The following is a 7,879-nucleotide window of genomic DNA, read 5'->3' on the forward strand; positions in this document are numbered from 1 at the left end:
AAGCAGGACAAAGGGGCTGCCAGTCATGAGAAAACCTCTGCCAGTCATGAGAAAACCTAATATGTCTGCTGGAAGTAACAAAGACCGAAGCAGGGGAAAGGATTGGGCCCAGACTAGGCAGGAGTCTAGTCTGTGAAAGAAGCTGATTGGATCACCTCTGAGGGTGAGCTACTCCCTGGAATCAGTTTCTTAATGTATTAGGCTTAGGCTTGCGTGTTTTGTTTTAGTTTGCTTGGTGACTTCCTTTGTTCTGTCTGTTATTACTTGAAATCACTTCACTCCTACTTTTTAACCTTAATAAAAATGACCTTTGTTTATTAATAAACCCAGAGGAAGTGATTAATCCCTGGGGGAGCAAACAGCTGTGCATCTCTCTCTATCAGTGATCTAGAGGGTGAAGAATTTAGGAATTTACCCTGTATAAGCTTTATAGAGAGTACAAGGGATTTATTTGGGGTTTTGGATCCCACTGGGAGCTGGGTGCTGGAGACAGGTGCTGAGCTGTTTTGAGTTAAAGTCTGCAGCTTTGGGGGTGTGGCCCAGAGCCTGGGTCTGTGTTGCAGCAGGCTAGGTTGTCTGGCTCAACAAGGCAGGGTTCTGGAGTCCCAAGCTGGCAGGGAAAACGGGCTCGGAAGTAATTTCAGTCCCAAGGGGATCTCTGTGACCGAACCCATCACAGTGGCGTAGTCGAGCAGGATATGTGCACAGCTGATTGCTTTGAGACACTGGTAGTGATTTTTAAGCGTGTTGCCCAGAGGACAGACAAAGTGCTTATTCGGGAAAGGGAAGGTGACAACTTGGCTGGGAAAGCTCTGGATATATTCAGTAAGATGCCTATTGCTGATGCTTCAAACTATGGTCTATTTAAGGAATTGGTTTTGAAACAGTTTCAGATTAGGCCCGAAACCTAGAGGGTTAAATTCACAACTCTTTCAACTCCCAGAGCCCTTCCACAGCACAGATGATTTGTATACACCTTCACCGTGAGCCAAATTGGCAGGTTTCCGGGAGCCCTGTGAGTCCGATGTTGTTTTAGTCTCCCTGCTGATTTATTAGGAGACTAAAAGATGGACACCAGAACTGAGGCAGACTACGGACACCGCATTCTGAGAAAACAATGGTGAACCTCCAACTCCAGCAGTGTGGGCCACATAGACAAGTAACCAGCACCCACAATCTTTACAAGCTTTTTTCCAAAATAACTCATCTTTTGGAAAAATAGGTTGAGCCTTTTTGACAATCTGGCTAAAGATTTTAGTGCCTAACTGGGAGCCTAGGTCTTCTGAAAATCTGGCCCTAGCGGTGGGTGTGAGACCTTCTGAAAATTCTGGCCAATGTGTCTGGAAGCTCCAAGAAGCATCGCAACTTTGAGCATTTACTAGAACAGGATGAACAAAACCTTCCTTCCTTGACCTACAATCACCTTGATTCCAGGTTGAGGTTTCAAGAGAATTGATTTGATTCTTAGATGCAATGCGAAACAAACACCCTCCTGTAGACATTGGAAGAGGGAGGCTGAAATGGATCTGCCACTAAACCACGTTGCCTTTCATCAGTAGCCACCTGAGCAAGAGGGTAACCACTGGCCTAGAGGTGAAAGGCCCATAGCCCATGCTCAGAAGCCTTCAGCGGCTAGATCTTAGGAATGGAAAAGCTTAATGATCTTTCTCCGGGGTGTTACTTCCAAAGACTTGTATATAGCGCTGGGTGAAAGGTTTTTGGATGAATATTATATTTATTGAAATATTTTGGTGGACCCAAAATGATTGTTTGGTTTGGTTTGGTTTCACCAAGAAAAGTGAAAAGAAAAGAAAAAGATCTTGGGTCAAAGTGCAATGTTGTTCTAATTTAGGTTAGGCTCGGTAAGAAGGAAAAACTAAATTGTTTGCACAAGTAAGTGTATTTGTGTAAAAGGGTGCAGAGGCTGGGCTTTAAGGGGCAGATAGCCATATTGTAGTAGTTGGAAGCTTTGCTTTCCCCATGGCCTCCAAAGAGTTTCCAAGCATTCTGAAGGAGGCCAGGAAGTTGCATTCTTCCGCTTGAACTCCAAGCGAGGAAGGCAAAGTAGACTTTTGTTGAAGAGGGTAACTCCCTGACCGGGAATTGAACCCGGGCCATGGCGGTGAAAGCGCCAAATCCTAACCACTAGACCACCAGGGAGATTGCATTTGCAGGGTTGGGGATAACTTTCTAGGCCTACTTTCTGTCCAACTGAAGCCATTCGTTCGTCTTCAAAGGAGGTTAACACAAGCTCTGAGCTCTTCGTTTCCTTACGGTTCCCTTCCTATTTTTAGCACTGATATGAAAAAGAAACAGAAAACATATTAAAACAATTTCCAGTATTGTTATACATTGAGGCCACGTCTTTTTTTTTTTTAAAAAACAGTTTTGTTGCTATCTTGTTTTACTCTCCATGGGCTTACAGAAATGTACGAGGGATGAATAAGATGTGGTGGAATCGTCAGCCTTAAGCAATCTCCATCCCAATGAAGAGGGCTCGTGGAGGATTTGAGAAAGAAGCAGTTATCTCAACTACTGAGCGCTGGCGAAGATACAGAAATAAGTAGAGAAGCTCTAGATGGCTGCTCAGGGGGTGGGGGGCAATCAGCTTCTGAAAGGTTATTTTTTCCCTCTCTTGCCTGGGCTAGAAGAGACTCAACTCTCTTAGGACCATGGAATTGTCAATGTGTCTTGTCTTCATGATGTACTAAAGGTCCAAGACCGCCTCAGCTGGTTGAGAGGACAAAGAGTGGATTCTGTTATGCTCTGAGACTTTAAGGGAGAGAGTGATGTTGAAGAGTGCAAGATCAAACACCCAACGTGGGGCTCGAACCCACGACCCTGAGATTAAGAGTCTCACGCTCTACCGACTGAGCTAGTCGGGCTAGGCCTCAAGGGCTTGCAAAGGCACAGACAGTGCAAAAGAAGAGCGAAGGAAGTTTCTTTGCATGCTGAGATTCGTTTCCTGACATTTGCCTTCTTTCCTGGTTCCTTCGCTCTCCAGCTAGCAAACAGGGCCCGTTCCAAGGCTAGTTAGATGCTGGTGTCTAGACCAGAGAAGTGGGGTTCATCTAGTAGCTGCTCAGAGAAACCTGGGTGGGAGGGTGGAATTTAGGATTCTCCCACCAGGAGGAGGTGCTGTTTCTCAGAAAAAGCTTCTCAGCGCCCAAAGAGGGGGCAGAGAAGACAGTTCCCCGCCAGCCGCCAGACACATCTTTTCGCAGGGAATCAGAACCCCCTGGGGTAAAACTCCTCCAAGGATGTGCGGCTCCAGGATGTCAGAGAAGGGAAGGACTGTTTGCTTTAGGAGGTGGGTGCGGGAACCTGCAGGTCCTTAGGTCCCTCCAGCGTCCGATGAAAGCATTTGGGGGGAAGGGGCCGGGATAGACAAAGACAGGAAAGACGGGCTTGCGGCTCCTGTGCAAACACCATGTTGCCAGCGGTCCAAGAGACGCGGGTGGGGGTTCGAGCATTTTGGCTGCTTCCTGAGGGCACGGAACTCACAACCTGGCAATGCTCAGAGCCCCGTTCCTCGGGAGTTTTCTTTGTGTTGGTCTTGTGATGCTGAGGGAGGAAGCTGAAGCATCATTTGAGTTTGTTTCAGTGCCTTCGGTTGGGCTAAGGTTGTGACCCATTCATATATATAATATGAACTACATACACTAACTATACTACAAACGAATAAAGTTAACTACAACTATATAAATCTGAACTATATATACAAGAATTAACGAGAGAAACTACGAGTAGCTAGGGAAGTGGAGGTCAGCTAAGCCGCGCTCCACTGTTCCAATGACCGACACGGGCAGTAAGAAGGAACTGAGGGGTGGGTGGGTCAGCAGGGGTATATATCTGGCGCTATAGCGGCGCCACTCCAGGGGGCGCCCAGCTGATGCACCGAGTGTTGCTAGGGTAAAAATCTTCCGACGAACGTGCACACGGCGTGCGCACATCTATCTGGAATGCATATGAGCAATCACTCGAAGAAGAACTCCTTCTTTCTTGTATATTGCAAAGAAACCTGGTGTTATTTTTCCCCAAAGAAGCTGGGAGATGTTTGAACACAAAGTACTGTAGCTTGGGAACAATCCCCCAGAAATGGCATCTTCCACTCCACAAATCAGTAGCAAACAGTTAATATTAGTGTTTGTCTGAGAATAGAGTGAAGGTGAGTGTTTACTCCGACACCTCAGTGTCTGTTACAGCTCCATTTTGTTTCTTAAAGCTGTCCCCTTACTCCATTTTGTTCTTGTTCTCCTCTGTGGCCGCCTCTCCCTGGCTGTTAAGTTGTTTACCAGGGCCTCTGCCCTTCTCAAAGGGAGGGCCCCTTAAGTTGTTTAACAAGAGCCATTGCCCTTCTCAAAGGAATGGCCACTTATGCTAAGTGGGACCACTGCCCTGTTCAAAGGGTTAGTCCTGTTATCACCTTGTTAAAACCTGGGCTGGGTGTAGGGTAGGCTCTATCCAGAGCTGCAAGACTATTGTGTTTTTAAGATCCTGGGCATGAGTCATACCTCTGGGCTCAGGACTAGTCCTAACATGCCTCTGTGGCTACCTGCAGTTTTTCCCTGCTTGCTCTCCTCCCTGTGAGAAGGGGAACCAATCAGAGTTACTGGCGGGAAGCTGCCAGGGTTTGCCTTTAAAAACAGACATTTTGAACAGACTTCAGAAAGGTTCTTGCATTGCTGCCTGGTCTGATCAGCCAGGGGTTCTGGGGGTCCTTTCTCCGCTCTCGTTTTATTTTTGAGCGTACCCCCGTTTTTTAACCCCCCCCACGAAGAACGAATTGCTGCCTGAGAGATCTCCTGATTATCAAGACTGTACCGAGCCTTCTGATGTTCTTGCTGCTTCTGCCTCTGTTGCTGCCTTGGGGGATGGTAAGAATCCCTCTGTGAAACTTTCTGTACTTTTATTTTATTATTTTAGCTGCTGGCTCTGTCTCCCCAGCACACAGACTCAAGCTAAACCTTGGTCTGTGTCCTAAAGCCTCTCTTACCACCACCACCCCCCTTATCCTGGCTGCTGGCTCTGTCTCCCCAGCACACAGACTCAAGCTAAACCTTGGTCTGTGTCCTAAAACCTCTCTCTTAAACTCTGTGGCACTCTGCCACTAAAAATAAGTTTGTGCTGCTGCTAAGTTCTGCTCCTGTGGGCTTTGCCTTGGACTGTTTTCAGCTGTATCCACTGCTGCAGTCACCCCCCCCCCCCTTCTTTGGAGCTGTGTCCTGCACACACACCACTCAGCCCTCTGGAACTATCCTTAGCATAAGGTGCACCCATTAAGTTAAGTTTAGCATTATACTTTTGTAAGTTAGGCTTAGAGAATTGTTGCATTGTGTTTTAATTTGTGTAGTCTTGGTTAAGTTAGCTCATAAATAAGATTTTGCTGTGTTCTTTATAATTGTAATTGTCTGTCTTCCCACTGCAACCACCCCCCCCCCCAGCTTCTCTGTGTCTTTCTACCTTGTTACACTCTCTCTGCTGCTTAAGCTTGCAACCTGTTTGCTCTGTCTCACTAAGTTTAAATCTCTAGCATAAAACCCCATTGGTTACTTTCTTCCTTTCTGGTACCCCTCACATTCTACATTTACACCACTGTGACACATTTTTACCTGGAATTGTTTGTTATTTAACACATTTTATCCATAACTGTTAGTTGGTTATATGCTGCTGTGACACACCTTTTAACATAGAAATTGCTAGCTACCTGTTACATTTATACCTCAGTGTTAACTGATTACCCACTGTATTGCATCCTACTGTGTTGTACCCCACTATTGAAACTCCCTTACTGTTCACCAAAAAGAAACCCCTCCCCAATTGTCTACCTTAACAACCCCATACCCCTCACTATTGAATTTTCCCTGTTTTTGTATTTTCTTAATAAAGTTTATTTTGCACCCCACCCGTGTGGTAATTGCTCCCCAAGATCCCATATACCTGCTGGCAGGGACATGGCGTCACGAACAGGATCTTGGGGTAACAATTACTGCCATCCCTGTCCCTGGAAAGAGGCCAAGACCTCTGGGACAGAGGAAGACCAGACCAACCACCTACAATACCACTTGCTGCAAAGTAAACAGCAGCCTGAGGCCCTAGAATGGGTCTGTACTATTGGCAATGGCCAGAGCTCCAGGATGTATACCACCCACCTGGGGCTCACTGATGTGGGGTGCCTCTTAACCTGCCACCCCACATTCAGGGCCAGCCCTGCTGATTCCAACCTCAGGCCAGTCTGCACTAAGGCAGGAGAGCCAGCCGCAGATTCAGATCCCACCCGCCTCTGGAGAGAGGTGGGAAGGGTCATGAAAGCCTGCGGGGGGGCCCCATCTAAGCTCACCCCTGAACCTCGAATTTTGCAGGGGTCCCCCACCCACCAGATATTAACAGAACTGGTGCAAAAGCTGGATGAAATTCGAAAGCCCAAGAAACTGTGGCATGACATATATAAGCCCCAAAGGGTAGCCACAGTTACCTATGAGATCCTGGCTCAGGCCCTTGATAAACTAACTGTCTTCCATGGGGCCCTAATGACCTCGGCCAAGGAGGCCACTAGCCAGCCTAGCCAGGAGGGACCACCACTGACCCCTAGCCTGCCCAGTCCCAATAAATCCCCTGAAAAACCACCCCCATATATCCGCCCAGAGGCCTCATCTCCCCTCAAGAAAACCCCACTATACCCAGCCCTACCTTCAGCCCCTCTAGAGGCCCAAGCCCATGAACCTGCACCCACTGTCACCTCTGGTGAAGCCCTGCCAGTATCCATCAGTCGTATAAAGATTGATGACCAGGGCAACACCACACAGGTGACAGAACTCCGACCCCGCTCCAAAGCAGAGATGAAGGAGTTCATCTCAGACACTGCTAGGGAAGCCAATGAGCCACCACTACTGTGGCTAGGCCGCTTGGCCCTGGAACATGGACAGGAGCTAGTAAATAGAGAAGAGGGCATAGTACTAGCCAGGACCAGTAGCTGGTCCCGGGGTCTCTCAGGGAGCCCGGTGATATCTAACACCGCATGGCCCCTGACTGCCCCAGCCCTGGCTTTCCTCCATTTACAGCACTCCCTTCAAGGGGTCCAAGTCCCCAGAGGAAGCGTCAAGGACATCCCTTCCCTGAGATGTGCCATCGCAGGGGGGTCCATCATGCTATGGTCCCCTGCCCTACACCCTCTCGGACTTACTCAGGCCCAGATTAACCAGGTCAATGCCTTCAGGCATGTTATTGACCCCACTGAGATACCCATAGCCGAAGCTGCCATTGACTTAGCCATGGATAGCAGTACCACCCCTGACACTGGGGCAGTTCTGTGGCTAAGGGGGTATGCTAGGCGCCCCATTGGGCGACTCTATGAAGCCCTCGAGAAAGTAAGATGGCCCTCAGCCCAAGCTCTACCCATCAGTCCTCCCCCACCACACGCCAGTCCACCCCCACCACACGCCAGTCCACAACCCAGGTCCCAGTACTCACAGCATTCATTTACAGAACGCAAAATCTTTGGGTTCTTATTGTACAAGGGCCTCACTAAGGAGGTTGTACGTAAGCTCAATAGTGAGCAGCAAAGAGCCTTGGCCATAGCTCTGGGATGGGAAGAGCGCCCAAAACCTTCCCAGCCAAAAAACGGATAGCGGCCGGGTGCTTGGCAGCGGCCAGCACCCGGCCAGGGGACCCCCGTCCCTATTATCCGCTAGTTTTTGACAAGGGTCTTGTCATCCCCTTTTTGCTGGACACGGGGGCACAGGTGTCCATTGTACCCCCTCACGTCCCTCACACTCCCACAGGACACACCATTTATGTGCAAGGCCTCAATAGCACAGAGCCCCGCTCAGAGGTAAAGGTACATGCACACATAAACCACACACCAGTAACATTTCGGGCC

At 48.6% G+C, this 7,879-nt stretch overlaps 2 non-coding genes across 2 annotated transcripts; both read right to left on the minus strand.

The window, feature by feature from the left end:
- Window positions 1–2,088: 2,088 nt before the first annotated feature.
- Window positions 2,089–2,160, minus strand: TRNAE-UUC. The gene has a single exon. It is a non-coding gene; the product is annotated as a tRNA-Glu (tRNA).
- A 652-nt stretch (window positions 2,161–2,812) lies between these two features.
- On the minus strand, window positions 2,813–2,885 carry TRNAK-CUU. The gene has a single exon. It is a non-coding gene; the product is annotated as a tRNA-Lys (tRNA).
- Between the last annotated feature and the right edge of the window lie 4,994 nt (window positions 2,886–7,879).

Source organism: Mauremys mutica, unplaced genomic scaffold (assembly GCF_020497125.1).
Source record: "Mauremys mutica isolate MM-2020 ecotype Southern unplaced genomic scaffold, ASM2049712v1 Super-Scaffold_100264, whole genome shotgun sequence".
NCBI lineage: Eukaryota > Metazoa > Chordata > Testudines > Geoemydidae > Mauremys > Mauremys mutica.